This window comes from Lepisosteus platostomus, chromosome 5 (assembly GCF_059453375.1).
Source record: "Lepisosteus platostomus isolate fLepPlt1 chromosome 5, fLepPlt1.hap1, whole genome shotgun sequence".
Classification (NCBI taxonomy): domain Eukaryota; kingdom Metazoa; phylum Chordata; class Actinopteri; order Semionotiformes; family Lepisosteidae; genus Lepisosteus; species Lepisosteus platostomus.
The window spans coordinates 62,203,762-62,222,184 of record NC_142615.1 but is presented as its reverse complement, the minus strand read 5'-3'; the positions used below and the strand labels follow the sequence as shown (position 1 = coordinate 62,222,184).

Below are 18,423 nucleotides of genomic sequence, written 5' to 3'. Positions count from 1 at the left end.
TAAGAGCAAGAGCAACCAACACGCTTGCTGGTTGTGTTTGGTATTTTCCGTGGTGCTCTTCCTCAGCTGCAAAGTTATTTGGCGAGCAAAGAACTCTGAGAAGGAGTCTGAATCCGTCAACAATACAGGAATTCTAAGATCGCACTGCCGTCTTGTGTACAGAGATCTGCCTTTTCCTTATAGAGTGTTTTGGTGTTTAAGAACACGTATCCTACCTTGAATGCTAGTTTCAAAAGATATGTTACCGGATCACAGATTTTCTTGAAAAGATTTGGGGATACGCTTACCGGGATTCAAACCCGGCTCAATTATTTAGAAGGCACTTATACCACCAACGCACTTCTGAGAAACACCGGCACATTTCTGCAATCCTCCCTCTCACCTACAAAGTTATGAAGAGACAGACGTCCAATGAAAACTAATTTGATTCACTCAAGGCTCCGCTCTTTTGTTGTTATGTCATTTGAATTAATGTTAGCTGTGATAAGGTGTCGTTTCTGTCTCTTAAAGTTTAAGTCTGCTCCTTTCTTCCTGGTTTAGAAATAATGTTCCATGATTGTTTACAAACATCACTATCAATTATTTGTCCAGCTCTAACGCCTGTGTGCGTTGACAAGGCATCTCCAAAGGACATATTAAATAACATGATCCTTCCTGTTACCATTCCTGTGGTTGGAGCGTTGTTTCGCCGTTTTTCGTTCTTCTACAATATTTGCAGACAGGACTTTTTCACTCGAGTTGAACAAAACAAGTCAGTCCATGAAAATCATCAGTACTGCTGTTGTTCTATGCGTAGTTTAATCAAGGTAGTCGAGTGAGGAGGTAAAAAAGCACTCCCCGTCGATAAATCAATCATCGTCGCCCGTGTGACTGGATATAAAAATAACGGATTCATTTTAACCAATCTCTGGAAGCTTCGATGCGGTTATTTTTCCTTCCTTATTTCTTCATTCCTATGAATTTACTCTGTAGTAGAGGAAACGCAAAAGTGGAAAACTGCAGGCATCCTTCGTTAGTGGTGGATTGTGTTCAGGGAGCATCAGCACATCTCAGTTACGTTAATAAGTCTGTTGGGGATATACCTCAGTGGTAGAGCGCATGCTTCGCATGTATGAGGTCCCGGCAGCTCCAGGTGCTTTATATTTCTGTGCTCACATTGCAATCTGTTGAATGTGAACTCTTTGCTCGTGTTCATAGAGAGCCAAGTTCACACAATTAAACTCAGGCACACTCGAAGTGCTACGGTGTTGCTCTGCTGTTTTAAATGTACCTCTAATGCATTTAGTTCTGTTAACTACCAAATGATTTGAACTAATTTTATGTCATATTCAGGAAATCCAGAGGTCTTCAGACGTGTCGTGGCTGTTGAAGAAGACACCTGTTGAATCTCACCCGGGATTTCTTGAGAGATCATTCAGTGAGCGAGTCCTCTCTCTGGACTCCGCACTGAGCTGAAAACTGCGCGAATTCCATTGTACAACCGAGAAAAAAACTGATGGACCAAACAACGACATTTGATGATTACAAGAAATTCAAGAAACACAACAGTCCGAACACAGGTTTGAATCCCGAACGCTTAATTTAAAAGACAAAGCGAAGGATACGACCTGTAAACTCTCTTCGTGTCTTACAGTTTATGATATAAAAAAAACTTACTTTCATAATAATTTCTTGCTGCTGATAGACTATTTATTGAATTTTAAGAAATTCACAATTGCAAACATTTTGGGTTAAACAGTTACTGACATACTTTAACGAAGAGAAACGTTAGTGCCTTCCGGTGTGTGAGCCAATTTCTCAAAACAATATTTGTTAGTCTCTCGGGAGGCTGCGCAAGGTGTTTAGAGATAGAATTTCTAAAAGGCAGGCTCCCTGAGCTTAACATCAAGGCATAAAAAAATGTTTTTTCTCTACAGAAATGCTCTTTAAATTTCAGCATAGTTACAACTCCCTTTGTAAAGGGTGTGCAGACATATACAACGAAGGCATTGAAAGATTTTTTTTAATTGTTGTTCCAAAAAATGTTCCATTTGTTTTCGTTCTTAATGTTGTTGATTAAAAGATCTTATTAAATGCGAAAAAATCTGAATGTGAAAAAAGGTCAAAATGCTATTGAAAAAATCAGTAATGTGAGGAAAGATGAATTGTGGGAGACCCTTGACCCTCCATGTCATGCTGTATTTCTCACTCATTCTACTGGGAGTGGTGCCGTCGCTTCATGATAAAGTCTGTCAGTGGTCATTCCAGACGGGTCAGGTATGACTGCGCTTCGGCACAAGACGAGACATGTGACTTGCGAGGATCACAGCAGTATCATTCACTGTTCAGAGCCCGGATAGCTCAGTCGGTAGAGCATCAGACTTTTAATCTGAGTGTCCAGGGTTCAAGTCCCTGTTCAGGCGTTTGTGTTTTCCTTAAGTGTATTGTGAATTTCATTATTAATCGTATTTTATCTTCCACTCTTCTAGCTGTACTGTCGATATTTTAAAAGTTAATCACTTGTATTTTCTTTAGTGTTTCCTTTCACAAACCGAAAATGTTCAAGACTATTTTGTCACCACACTCCACGTAGATAATCACAGGAAAAGAAAAGGAAACGCAGTGAGGAGCTCACACAGTGAGTACTGTTGAATACAACAAGAGGAAAGGCACACTGTACATCTGCAGAACATCACATCCGAGTTTACAGTGACAGCTTCTATTTCCACTGATGAATGAGACAGATTCATGAGGAGATCCTACGCGCAACTAAGCGAACACATCGCTATTTTGGTCTGATGTAGAGGCTCCATGTGTGTCAGCAGTACTATAAATGTAAGTCTTATACACTTTCAGGGGCTCCATCTGTAGCGCTTCATCAAAGAAGACTGTTTTACTTTACCACACGGTTACATTCACCCACCCAATCTATTCTCAGAATACCCAATGGCTCAATAACCCTGTTTTCCCCTGGGAACCACCAGTGTACAGTCCCATTCCATTCAAAAATATAACAAATATATTAAATTAATATATTCAATGAACAAATATAGTCAATGAACTGTGTAACACAGAGCTGCAACTGTTTTTCGGGATGGCTGAGTGGTTAAGGTGTTGGACTTAAGCTCAATAAGCAAATGTCTATGTGGGTTCAATCCCTGCTCCTGTAATTTGCTTTTGAAGTGACAGAACACTTTGAAGATTTACACTCTATTAAAATATGTATTTACTAAATTTCAGTTCTCCTCACACCCTGGGATTACTGAACTCACACTATCACGTACTTAAGGCTTTACATGCATTAGCTGTGATACAGCTCCTAATAAAGACAGAATGAAACTGTATCAATAATAAATGATATGTTTTAAACAAACGTGTATTGATAATCTTCATTATTAATAAAAGTGGTGTGACGGGAAAGCAAATTAAATATTACAATGATATTCCAAGCAACTGATGTGTGCCGGAACCAAATGTCATCCACTGTGGGCTTTGTAAATTGTTTAAAAATTGTAAGTGAAGTTGAGATAATTAACAATTTGTTGAATCCTGCAGTTACAGATTAAAATGTGAGAAGATTTTCTCTGGGTTTATCTCTGTCCGAGTGCCTGATGTGAATATGCTGAACGCAGTGTCTTTGATTTATGTACTCAAACAACCAAAGAATCCCATTCTTGTCATCCTATGGTTTGTCAAACGTGATTTTTTCAAAGTGGGTGAGATTTCGTTTAGTCTTTCGCTCTTTTACTAGAGCAGTAATGTTTCTAGATGCGCATGAGCATGGTATAGCAGGCTGACAGCAGGAACATGTGGCCCACAAGCAGTGACAGTATCAGAGGTGTCTGCAGTATGTTGGTTTGTGAGCAGCGATAAAATAAAATGCCGAGGAAGCAGGTGTGCCTGCATTAATAAAGCTCCACCGAGCGGAAAAAGTAACAGAAGAACCAACCTAAATCCAACAGAAAGTTTCTGCAGCTGAAATCACAGGCAAAACTGCCACAAGCTTGAACTCACAACCTCAGCATGACTTCACTATGTACTGCTATATAAGTACAAGGCACTGACCAACTGTGCCACTGGAGCTGTGCAATGGGCTTGTTACATGTCTTAGATGTATTTACTGGAAGGTTGCAGAAATCATAAATCACTGATTTCATTATCTGCATGTTTAATATCCAGGAGAGAGAACTCCTTCAGGTTCTACAGCTCAAGTGCACTTTAAGAAGTCTGCTTTTGTGAGATGGATCTCCGAGGTGCAGCTTTTTTCTTATTACTAAAGATACCTCTACATTGTAAACTATTTGAAGACCTAGAAAAAGGAACATGGCGTTAGTTGAAATAAGCACTGAATGGGTTAAAACCCACACTCTTTGAATTGCTAAAGCGATGCCTTGAGGAGAATAAATCAACATACTGTATTCACACAGGTCACTCGGCCACAGACAAGAACGATCAGCTACCACCACTATTATTATCATCATTATTATTATTATTCAACCATTTGGGGAACAATACAGTTGAATAATCCCACTGTTCTTATGGCAAGAAAAATAACATGAGACCACTGTAAGAGGACGAGTGTTGTAATTGTTTGAACAATTGATTTCTATTTTTCCCTCTTATGGGCGACCCTGTGGTATTTCTTTTTCTCTTCGTTGTTGTGCACGGGCTAGTTCTGCAGTGATATTTGCCGCAGAAATTTCTGCGCAGCTCCGTATTAAATCTGTTCTCAACTGCAACGGACAGAAGACGACTCCAGTAGATAGCTGTGTAGTTCTGTAGGACCACACACGACACAGTGATAGTGCGGCTCTTAATGGACTGGTACACAGACCACATGAGAGGCAAGCAAAACGCTTTTAAAATTCCAAAGGCTCACCAAGTCAGAGGAACAGCAATGAACTGAAAAGATCTGTTACAGACATCTATGTCAACCTCTTTAGAGCTATAAATGCCATTTTTTTAAATTTATTTGTAGATTAACACTCCCAAGTAACAGCACTTTACAGTATATTAATGTTAATTCCGCTGGTGGACATTAGCTGGTGTTTTTTGTAACAATTTGTTTGCTCTGCTGTAAGGAATAATAATAATAACATCACTTTATTAACCCTTTACAATTTATTGCATTAGGAATGATCTTTTTGCATACCCCAGCTTGCTCTCCATGAGACACACAGATAAGGAGAGAGCCTGGGGTCAGAGCACAGGATCTGCCATTGTATGGTGCCCTGGAGCAGTTGGGGTTAAGGGCCTTGCTCAGGAGCCCAGTGGAGTAGGATTCCTCTGCTGGCAGAGGGATTTGAACGAGCAACCTTACAACCACAGGCGCAGATCCTTAGCCACAGAGCCACTGCTCCACCCTAAATATGGAAAGTAAAGTATAGTAAAGAATATACAGTATATAAAGCACGCAAACCTAAATGTTCAAAGTTTTCAGGCTCTTTAGCATTTTCCTTCACATATGGAAAAAGTTTGATGTGTTCTTGTCACATTTCTCCAAGTAGATAATCTACACAAGAGCGCATGTAACAGTAAAGGACATACAGTGAGGAATTCGCGCAGCTTTCAGCTCAGTGCAGAGTCCAGAGGGAGGAATCGCTCGCTGAACGATTTCTCAGGAAATTTCGGTTGAGATTCAACAGGTGCTTCTTCAACAGCTATGACAAGTTGGAAGACTCATTGAAGTCTGAAGAGATCAGCCTCTGTGAGAGAGTGTCCAGTGACACTAACTAACTGTCCTACTGTTCTCTGCTAACGTAGAGGGTGAATGTTGATTTAGGTGAATGTAAGGTTTCTTTCTTGTAAAATATTTTCGAGCGTATTTTTGCTGCTGAAAATTAATCTTGTGTATTTGAATGAATTCTGATATTGTCACCTAATTCTATACATTGTTTCATCAGACTAGAACATTTAGAGGAGCTCAATTGCATTAATTAATTGCATAGTGATATTATTTCTTGCCGTTTAAATACTTCAGTCAAAACTGTAGAGAAGTTGCTCCTGTTTTCACCATTATAAGAACTGTGATGCACCAGTATTATTTACTCTCATAAAAATATTGTAATTGTATTGTTCTGTTCCGTTACAGCCTTGAGTGACACAAATCTTCTCCTTTACTGCACTACACTTCTCCAGAGGCCAGTTCAGCACACAAGGATCCTCATTCAAACAAACACTGCAATCATTTGATAAATGCCATTTCTCATCCTTTCTCTTAGTGTTGGTGCTACTACTGTATGCAAAGGAGGCGACTTGACAATGAAAGGTGTAATCATCTTAAAGAGAGTCTTCATGAAGGAGTGTGTCGGCAAGCTCTCCTCTGGCAATTGACCGGGCTTGTGAAGAAACCAATCTCATTCAACAACCATACAAATTGCACAGCTTAAGGCACATGAAGCACAATTCGTGGGCTAATTGACACAAAACAATGTCACTTCACCTTATCCACAAAGCTGTTTTGCTTGTCTGACCACCTCTTCCTACATTACAGTGAGCACATACTGTATATTTCAGTATCTTTTATTTACCTTACTATTTTACTGTCCCTTTCACCCATGTGGAGATGTATCCACAGCGAAAACCCCGTGTTTCGCCCTACGTTTGTGCCAGTTTTACAATCGGTGTAGGAGCCTGCCTTACAGAAGTCCAGTAGCACAGTTGGTCAGTGTGTGGTATGCATGTAGCTGTGCACAGTGGAGTTATAATGAGGTTGTGTGTTCAAGCCTTCCCTGGAGCATTAAGTCTTTTGAACGTTTTCCACCCAAAAAACGTTCATTCGCTGTAGAAGTTTCACTGTGACTTTGCAGGTAAAATATTCTTAATGAGAATAATATTTCATATGCGATAAATAACTGAACTAGAAAATATTGGAGAGAAATGGCTAGTCACACTATTTGCAGCAGGCACTCAGACAGAGAAATGTCCTGTCATTAAAGAAAATTCATGAAGAAGAGGAGTGACATCATTGCAAAGGCGATATTTTCTGATGTCTGTCTTGGTTAATAATCATTTGCGTGGGAATTACTTCTGTCATTATTACTAATACTGATAAAAACAGAAAACTCACAGCTCTCTGGAAGTTGGCCTGGACTCTAGAAAGTGTTTTTATTTGCAAGCGGCTCTGGAACTCAACACCTGTTGATGGGTCACTTCTGTCAGACACATCAGTGGAACCCAAGCCCACCTACACACACATTCACACACACTAACAGATATACTGTACACCTACACTCTCACACACATTTACACTCACAGACACATCACACATTTATACACACAATAAGACACTCACACACTCACATATATACACTCACAGACTCACAGATACACAAATAGACACTATATACGCACAAAGACACCTACATACACTCTTAGGTACAGACACACTATAACTAACACTAATGCAGATACTGCTAATATTACAACAGTAACACAATCACCAAAACTTACACTATCATTGTTACTAACACTGACAAAAACTACTACTAGACTAATAATACTTATAATAACAGTAATACTCTCATGAAAACTAACATGATGATGATGAGTGTTAATACTCTGACACTAACACTATAAGTATCACTAATATTACATAAATACTAGCATTAAAACTAAAACTATCAGTAATGCTATCATCATTAATACTCACATAGTCACTACACACACTGACAGACATGCCCACACATACACTTACAAATATAAAACTACACACTGACAAACACCACACACTCACGGACACAAACCATACACACACATTCTCAGGCATGCATTCACAGAAACAAATAGACACTATGCATACTCATAGACACACACTTATAGACACCAAACACTCAGAGACCCCACACGCTCACACACTAACAGACACAACAAGCTCACAGACACATACCTACACACTCACAGACACACAGCCCACACACACAGACACCACACACTTCCAGACACGCACCCACACACGCACAGATACTACAAACTCACTTACCTACAGATACACTATAACACAAATATAAATACTACTAATACTACAACAGTAACACTATAATTATAATTAATATTAACATGAATATGAACATTAAAACTAAAACAATCAGTAGTGCCACTGTCATTAATACTCACATGAACACTAGCATTAAAACTACCAGTTGTAATCTCACTAATATTAACATGAAGACACTGATATTAGGATTAGTTGCTGCTCGTTGCTCGTGACGTCACACCGCTCTCTGTGACAAATGCGAGACACTTAGACGCGTGCAGTGACGAGGCGCCTGTCGCCGTGGTTACCATTCTTATGATTTACAAACACTGGAAAAATGCATTTAAACTGTTACATACATTTATGAACTTGAAATATCATTTTCTAGCTCTAGGATACAGTTACCTAAATAATAATATGAATAATCATTGTTTAATTTCGGATTGAACATTATTAACCCTAAACGCACTATGGTAATTGGTCGATACAGTCTTTATTAACTGTTCTCTAGATACTTAAACAGGGTCAAGAAAAGAATCAGTACTCACCAATCGGTGAAGTTAATCGATTTTTCTACGGTTCTTCTCCGTGCGCTCCGTGCACCTCCCACGCTCTTTCTCTCTCTGATCCCGGTGCTCTGGCTGGTGTCTGTGACATCACAGCGCTTATTCTGACAGAGCAGAGCGCGTCTCTGCTGCTTTTGTGTGTCTTTTTCATGAATGCCAGAGGTACAATGTTGCAAAAAGAAAAGCGTTTTTTTTTGTTTTGAAAAAAAGTGAGTGCTGATTTTTATTTTATACAGGAAACGCATGCATGTTGAAACACTATTTAAATTCTATAAATAACTGAGAAATAATAAAGCAAGGAAAACATGATATATGTAAAAATACAATTTGATCACATAATTTACTTCATTACCTCTGGTGGTTATATGTTTTTTTTTCTGTTGTGTTTTTTTCTCTTGTACATGTTTCTTAATCTTCTGGTTGTAGTTAAATTTGTAAATTCTATACGTTTAATAAAAAAAGTTTTAAAAAGTAGTGCATCTCTGCTGGAGGAGACTCCTGGTTTTCATACAAATATAACATCTCCAAAAAACTAAACCGGGCTGTGAAGAGAGGCGATTTATAACAGTTGGAGAAGGAGAGCGACAAACCGAGGAATGAAAATCATTAAACAGAAAAAAAATAGTTTACTTCACAGATTAATGCCTTACAAAGCGTACCCGTGTGGAGCAGTAGAGAACGAGCACGAGTCCCTGAAATAAGCGCTTTTAAGGGTTTTACACGAATCTTCAGAGTAAAAGAGCCAGGAGGATCAGACTCCTGATCCTGGAGGTGTATACTGGTTTTATTTCCACCAAGCTCTCACTTCTATAGGTAGTCTGATGATTTCACTTAACTTTATAATTGTAACTAGACTTCACCTAATTGTACATTTATAAGACTGTCTGTGAGACACTTGTGAGAGCAGCTGAATCCCAGGGCTGGTGTGGAATCACACACAGACAGATCTTCTTCTGTGTGATCTGAGTCCCACTGCTCAGAGCTACAGACTGGTCAACTGGTCACTATTTTAGTCACGACCATCGGCCTTTGGCTACTAATAATCAATATACTGATCAGAGTGTCAATACTGGTGTTTATTACATAAATACAAAAATAATTCCACACTCACTTGTGTTATAAAACACTTAAAAAACATGTTTGGAGGCTGATATACATTAAAGAAAGTAATACTGAAGGGCTGGAAGTCCTGGAAAGGGTTTATTGAAGTTTCTTGCTTCTGCCCTGGAACAGAGCCCACAGCTGCCAGATCAGTGACCCCTGAGCCCAGTTCACAGAGAGGAGAATCAGGAGCTCTTTTATGTCTCTAAGAGGGCTGGGAGAAAGGGGAAAAGGGGGAAATGTGACTTGAGTCCAGGCTGTTCTGTCTGATATTGTTCATGTAGCAGCACTGATTGTCTGAATATCTTCTGGTTCTGGATTGTGAGGATAGAGAGCAGTACAGCATTGAGCTTCTGTCTGAGTGTGAGTCTGAGCTGTGAATCTGACTGAGAAGAGAATAATGATTTTTTATTCTGCCTCTGAGAATTTTTCTTCTTTGCCAAGTGGTGTTGCATCCCCTTCAGATACTCTGCACAGACTGCACAGAGTGAGAGAAGAGGAGAGAGAGATGGACAGATAAGAGCACACACAGCGAGACAGACATACGTCTTGATTTACTTTGAAGCAAGTTTCAAAGGTAAACGCAGACGTCACTTTGAGCACTTGGTCTTTTATAGTACAAATATCACACTGTGCTCTACATGGCCGTGTCTTCAAGATCGTTGTGAACCAACACAGTGGGCAAAAGACGTATAATATACGTCTATTAAACGCATACCTTAGACGTCTAAATGTGGTCTACAATTCGTCTAGAATGAAATTCTAATATACGTCTAAAGTTATACGTCAATTATACGTCTATGTTTAGACGTTCATTATACATAAATGGTTGGAGTTCTATTATACGGATAAATTTAGAGGACTATTATACTGTACATATATGGTTGGAGTTCCGGATAACTTTAGAGGACTATTATATGTATATGGTTAGAGGTCTATTATACGTATAACTTTAGAGGTCTATTATACGTATATGGTTAGAGGTCTATTATACGGATAACTTTAGACGTCTATTATACGTATATGGTTAGAGGTCTATTATATGTATATGGTTAGAGGTCTATTATACGGATAACATTAGAGGTCTATTATACGTATATGGTTAGAGGTCTATTATATGTACAGTGCCTTGCGAAAGTATTCGGCCCCCTTGAACTTTTCAACCTTTTGCCACATTTCAGGCTTCAAACATAAAGATATACATTTTTTATTTTATGTGAAGAATCACCAACAAGTGGGACACAATTGTGAAGTGGAACGAAATCTATTGGATTTTTGAAACTTTTTTAACTAATAAAAAAATGAAAAGTGGGGCGTGCAAAATTATTCGGCCCCTTTACTTTCAGTGCAGCAAACTCACTCCAGAAGTTCAGCGAGGATCTCTGAATGATCCAATGTTGTCCTAAATGACTGATGGTGATAAATAGAATCCACCTGTGTGTAATCAAGTCTCTGTATAAATGCACCTGCTCTGTGATAGTCTCAAGGTTCTGTTGAAAGCGCAGAGAGCATCATGAAGACCAAGGAACACACCAGGCAGGTCCGTAATACTGTTGTGGAGAAGTTTAAAGCCGGATTTGGATACAAAAAGATTTCCCAAGCTTCAAACATCCCAAGGAGCACTGTGCAAGCGATCATCTTGAAATGGAAGGAGTATCAGACCACTGCAAATCTACCAAGACCTGGCCGTCCCTCTAAACTTTCAGCTCAGACAAGGAGAAGACTGATCAGAGATGCAGCCAAGAGGCCCATGATCACTCTGGATGAACTGCAGAGAACTACAGCTGAGGTGGGAGAGTCTGTCCATAGGACAACAATCAGTCTTACACTGCACAAATCTGGCCTTTATGGAAGAGTGGCAAGAAGAAAGCCATTTCTCACAGATATCCATAAAAAGTCTCGTCTAAAGTTTGCCACAAGCCACCTGGGAGACACCCCAAACATGTGGAAGAAGGTGCTCTGGTCAGATGAAACCAAAATCGAACTTTTTGGCCACAATGCAAAACGATATGTTTGGCGTAAAAGCAACACAGCTCATCACCCTCAACACACCATCCCCACTGTCAAACATGGTGGTGGCAGCATCATGGTTTGGGCCTGCTTTTCTTCAGCAGGGACAGGGAAGATGGTTAAAATTGAGGGGAAGATGGATGCAGCCAAATACAGGACCATTCTGGATGAAAACCTGTTGGAGTCTGCAAAAGACCTGAAACTGGGACGGAGATTTATCTTCCAACAAGACAATGATCCCAAACATACAGCAAAATCTACAAAGGAATGGTTCACAAATAAACGTATCCAGGTGTTTGAATGGCCAAGTCAAAGTCCAGACCTGAATCCAATCGAGAATCTGTGGAAAGAGCTGAAAACTGCTGTTCACAAACGCTCTCCATCCAACCTCACTGAGCTCGAGCTGTTTTGCAAGGAAGAATGGGCAAGAATTTCAGTCTCTCGATGTGCAAAACTGATAGAGACATACCCCAAGCGACTTGCAGCTGTAATCGCAGCAAAAGGTGGCTCTACAAAGTATTAACGCAAGGGGGCCGAATAATTTTGCACGCCCCACTTTTCATTTTTTTATTAGTTAAAAAAGTTTCAAAAATCCAATAGATTTCGTTCCACTTCACAATTGTGTCCCACTTGTTGGTGATTCTTCACATAAAATAAAAAATTTATATCTTTATGTTTGAAGCCTGAAATGTGGCAAAAGGTTGAAAAGTTCAAGTGGGCCGAATACTTTCGCAAGGCACTGTATATGGTTAGAGGTCTATTATACGGATAACATTAGAGGTCTATTATACGTATATGGGTAGAGGTCTATTATACATCAAAGATAGGTTTTATAGGTGTAGAAACAAGTAAACCAAGCCAATGATTAGGTTTAGAAATTTATTCTGAAAATACACATTCACACCTGAAACATATGTATTTCAAATTATACATTGTATACAATCAATCAACAATCAACATATGGGCAATAATCATAAAAAACACAACTAGTCTTAAACTTCAGCTACAAATTCTGGCAACATGGCAATATACAGTATAGTAATGACAAACACAAAACTAATTACATTAACACACTAACTCAAAACCACATTTTGATTCAAATATACATTTTAAAATGTACAACTTCTATATTTCCAAGAAAAAAAAATATTACAATGGAAGTTAAGACGATTTTTGTCCACTATTTGCAAACCCTGTCTAATTGTCCTAACAGTTAGAACCAAAAACCTATTATTTTCAGTGTCCAGATCTCCTGGCCCCCTGCCTTGCATATACATTCTTCACGTAACACATTGCGTGCTCCTTTATTTCTTTTTCCGTTGATGTAGGGTGGGACTTTAGCACCGCAGCTAGGAGAAAATTATATAATATTACTTCCCAAATAAATGATGATTAATATCTTCTTTAGTATAATCTAAAAAATGAACGGTTTACTAAGCTCAAAGCTGAAATAAATGTATAAAATTTGGCTTGCATCATAGCAGTTGAGCAATAAAGTCTGTCCTAATCAAAGAGTACCCAAAGTTTGAAAGTACAACATAGAATAAGAATAGAGAAATGGCAAAACGATTTTGTGTCATCTTCCCCATTCACACTATTTTTATGTGCCATTTTCTGCTTATTCACGTACTATTTTAATCAAAATAATATTAAGAAAGATCTGTATGTATTCAGATAGTATTATTATTGTTCATACTTACTCGTCAAAACAGGATTGCTGAGATATTTGCGGATATACTTCTACATTTGAAAAACGTGTCCAAAATGGTGACCAACGAATACTACCAATGCATTGTGGTATATAAACGGAAAATATGCTGGGTTCGATATTTTCTCAACGTATTCGTTTATTAATGTTGTCGATATGGTTGAAATTTAACATTGGTAATACATTGCGGCTATGTGCCCCCTGCTATGTGCTGATGTGTAATTTTAACGCATGCAGTTAGTAAGGATCGTACTGTTTTATGGTATTATATATAATGACATTATGGAATAGGATGGGGACAGGCCTGGCATCACGGGGGGAGGGAGGAGTGTCGCCCCTTCAGTTTTGGGCAAAAAGATTTACCTAACTTAATTTGCGCCCTAAAAAAAGTTGTACTTTGTCAATGGTCAGACAACACTAAATGACACAAACAGTCACTCAGTCTGTTTGATTGGCAGGAGGGCTATCCGTCCAGGAACTGCACATATCAGTGTCGTTATTGAGTGTCAACATTACGATCCTGTTTGCTCAGGTGGACCGATTCCTTGCAGTAGTTTATCATTATACTTAAAATCGTTATATAACTAGGACTAGTTATAGCAGTCTGTGCTTTCTGTTGGTTTTACAACATGTTTTTCTTAACGATTCAGAACGTCCATGTAGCTGCAAAAATGAATGCTTATGGTACTTTTCGCTCCAGGCAATACAAACCGTGAGAGTGACGAAAAATGTGAAACTGAACTTCATCGCAAATACCAGATTGCTAGTCGTTATCTTCTATCATGAAGCACTAATCAATGGCATAGCTGCGAGATTTCATTTGGGTAGCTGCACCGTACAGCTCCGTTTCAACCGAAATATCACCCCCCCTCAGAATTTCAGACGCCCCCCTACAGATTTTTCCCCGGGCACCGCGCACTGATGGGGGACGGGGTGTCCAGGAAATGGTATCAACTTTTGTCAAGAAAATAAAAATAGAAACTCTATAGGCACTCAAACATTTTACTGTTTTTTTTCAGGCAAGTGGCAAGACCCCCTCAGCAAAACCCTTGTATGCCAAGCTGTGGGCATTGATTCGTCGAATATACGTATATTTACAGCGAAAATACGGCTATACGTATATATACGTTGCCTCGATGTATAATCAACGTCGAATTGCAACCGTAAAATCGACGACATGAATAAACGCATATATAACGTCGAAAACACATCTAACACAGTGCCTGAGGCTTTTTACTGTATGTATCGTGTGTGCCGCAACTAGGAGTATACGGCACTCTGCACAGTGTACGAAGTAAATTATTTTCGCAGTAATTAATTTATTATATTTACTATATTTATTATACACGTGTAAATTAATTACTGCGAAAATAATTTACACAGCTGATGGGAAATTAAGTAGTGACCTGCATCAGCTGCAAAGGAAAAAGTATAGGTTTATTCCATGCTGAAAAGAGAAGGAAACACAACGTGGACCCTTCTTCGGGTGTGACGTGGAATAAACCTTTACCTGTTCCTTTGATGTTAATTTAGACCGGATCTCCAACAAATACCTAACAGGCTATACATATATTCGACGAATCAATGCCCACTGGGTAAATCAAAGACACAGTGTTCAGCATATTCACATCAGGCACTCGGACAAAGATAAACCCAGAGAAAATCTTCTCACATTTTAATCTGTAACTGCAGAATTCAACAAATTAATTATTTCAACTTCACTTACAATTTTTAAACAATTTACAAAGCCCACAGTGGACAACATTTGGCTCCGGCATACAACAGTTGCTTGGAATATCATTGTAATATTTAATTTGCTTTCCCGTCACACCCTTTTTATTCATAATGAAGTTTATCAATACACGTTTATTTAAAACATGTCATTTATTATTGATACAGTTTCATTCTGTCTTTATTAGGAGCTGTATCACAGTTAATGCATGTAAAGCCTTCAGGATGCGATTGTGAGAGTTCAGTTATCCCAGGGAGTGAAGAGAACTGAAATTTAGTAAATCCATATTTTAATAGAGTGTAAATCTTCAAAGTGTTCTGTCACTTCAGAAGTAAATTATAGTAGCAGGGATTGAACCCACATAGATATTTGCCTATTGGGCCTTAAGTCCAACACCTTAACTACTCAGCCATCCTGCTCAACAGTTTCAGCTGCTCGATTGCTCAGCCATCCTGGTTTCACCTTTCCAGCTCTGTGTTACACAGTTCATTGAATATATTAATTGAATATATTTGTTATATTTTTGAATGGAGTGGGACTGTACACTGGTGGTTCCCAGGGGAAAACAGGGTTATTGAGCCATTGGGTATTCTGAGAATAAATTGGGTGGGTGAATGTAACCGTGCGGTAAAGTAAAACAGTCCTCTTAGATGAAGCCCTACAGATGCAGCCCCTGAAAGTCTATAAGACTTACATTTATAGTACTGCTGACACAAATGGAGCCTCTACATCAGACCGAAATAGCGATGTGTTTGCTTAATTGTGCGTAGGATCTCCTCATGAATCTGTCTCATTCATCAGTGGAAATAGAAGCCATTACAATACGATACATGTTCACCTTCAACCCCGCAGCTGTCGGACGTGCTTGTTTTGGGACTATTTGCAATGAGTACCAAATTAAGATTTAGGTGTCCTAACTGGTATCTTTTAATCTGTGAGGGACATTGGGTTATATACAAACGGGACAGAGACACAGTAATAATCCTATATTAACGTATCCTGCATTTTAATTTACTGATCAGATAAATTTAAATGTTCTGATTCAGAGCCCCTGCAGTTTGTACTAATTATAACCATAACAATACCCCTGAGTCCTGAGCGCCACACTGAGCACACGTTAAGCTGGGCTCTGACTTTGTTCAGCACGACTGTTTGTTGCAGTTGAGCTCAGAGCTGGAGATGATCTCCATATTCTACTGCACTAACTAGTCCGAAACTTAGTACACAGTACACACTTTCTAAATGAAGTCAGGTTGTTAAAAAATTTAACCAGCGCCCTGTCACAGAAACGTACCCGAGTCTCTCGAGCGACAAGCGGGGTTACTCAGCACTGTACTAACGAGGAGTGCTTGTTCACAGCTGAGCGTGAGCTCTGTTTACTGTCAGCAGACATTTCCTCTTTTCCAAAGACGTTTTCGACTTCTCTCAGTTTTTTAAAGACGGTCATAAACGCTCATGAAGTAATTCATGTCAGTTTGAAGTCTGTCTCTGTTGCCTCGGCTCTTGATGAAGAAAAGCCGTGCGTGGGAGACTCCCTCTCTCAAGAACTTTGTCGTCACCCTGCAAGAGCGAAGAGCCATCAATCACTGAGGCCAACCACTGAGACAATTTACATTAAACACGTGAAATGCGAGATGTTGTGATTTTTTTCCCACTTAAGGCTTCTATCGTTTCTACTCTAACGAGAAAAAGAGTACTCATTAGAAGTACGATTTGAACAAACGTCTCCAGAGGAAACTCCGACCTGAACGCCTTAGACCACCAGCCATCTTGCCTGTGGTTCTTATAATTAATTATATATTTTATTTCTTTCTCCTCGTTGATCATGAAATCATGTAATTAGAGAAATGTCTTTTTTAATGAGGAAAACCAGCACAAGCAAATATAAAGTTTAGAGCAGCGCGCAATAAAAACGATCAGAAACCGAAAGTGCTTATTTTGCGTATCAGTATATTCCGATACCGCTGGTTCTGCAGAAGAAATAAGAAAAGCCGGACTCCTAACACTGTGTTGCCATTAAGGCTACTTAGTTAAAATAAAAATGTATCGTCACCTTTCTGAACGTGATTATTAGACACCTGTTGAGAGATCGTTCAGCGAGCAAGTAATATCCAATCTCTGCTGTCACTGTAAACTCGGACGTGATGTTCCGCAGATGTACAGTGTGCCTTTCCTCTTGTTGTATTCAAGAGTACTCACTGTGTGAGCTCCTCACTGCGTTTCCTTTTCTTTTCCTGTGATTATCTACGTGGAGTGCGATGACAAAATAGTCTTGAACATTTTCGGTTTGTGAAAGGAAACACTAAAGAAAATACAAGTGATGATCGACAGTACAGCTAGAAGAGTGGAAGATAAAATACGATTTATAATGAAATTCATAATACACTTAAGGAAAACACAAACGCCCAAACAAGGGCTTGAACCCTGGACCCTCAGAGTCGAAGTCTGATGTTTTACCAACTGAGCTATCCAGGCCCATGTAGTCATACAGTACCTGACTCGTCTGGAATGTCTACTGACAGACTTATCCAGAAGCGACGGCACCACTCCCAGAAGAATGAGTGAGAAATACAGCATGACATGGGGAGGTAAGGGGCTCCCACAATCCATCTTTCCTCACATTACTGATTTTTTTTCAATAGCATTTTGACCTTTTTTCACATTCAGATTTTTTCGCATTTAATAAGATCTTTTAATCAACAACATTAAGAACGAAAACAAATGGAACATTTTTTGGAACAACAATTAAAAAAAACTTTCAATGCCTTCGTTGTATATGTCTGCACACCCTTTATAAAGGGAGTTATAACTATGCTGAAATTTAAAGAGCATTTCTGTAGAGAAAAAACATTTTTTTATGCCTTGATGTTAAGCTCAGGGAGCCTGCCTTTTAGAAATTCTATCTCTAAACACCTTGGGCAGCCTCCCGAGAGACTAACAAATATTGTTTTGAGAAATTGGCTCACACACCGGAAGGCACTAACGTTTCTCTTCGTTAAAGTATGTCAGTAACTGTTTAACCCAAAATGTTTGCAATTGTGAATTTCTTAAAATTCAATAAATAGTCTATCAGCAGCAAGAAATTATTATGAAAGTAAGTTTTTTTTATATCATAAACTGTAAGACACGAAGAGAGTTTACAGGTCGTATCCTTCGCTTTGTCTTTTAAATTAAGCGTTCGGGATTCAAATCTGTGTTCGGACTGTTGTGTTTCTTGAATTTCTTGTAATCATCAAACGTCGTTGTTTGGTCCATCAGTTTTTTTCTCGGTTGTACAATGGAATTCGCGCAGTTTTCAGCTCAATGTGGAGTCCAGAGGGAGGACTCGCTCACTGAATGATCTCTCAAGAAA

The 18,423-nt window shown here is 39.0% G+C and overlaps 2 non-coding genes across 2 annotated transcripts; one reads left to right on the top strand and one right to left on the bottom strand.

Annotated features, from left to right (window-relative positions):
- The first annotated feature begins 2,329 nt into the window (after positions 1-2,329).
- trnak-uuu (transfer RNA lysine (anticodon UUU)) lies at positions 2,330-2,402 on the top strand. The gene has a single exon. It is a non-coding gene; the product is annotated as a tRNA-Lys (tRNA).
- A 15,071-nt stretch (positions 2,403-17,473) lies between these two features.
- Positions 17,474-17,546, bottom strand: trnar-ucg (transfer RNA arginine (anticodon UCG)). Its single transcript has one exon. It is a non-coding gene; the product is annotated as a tRNA-Arg (tRNA).
- Between the last annotated feature and the right edge of the window lie 877 nt (positions 17,547-18,423).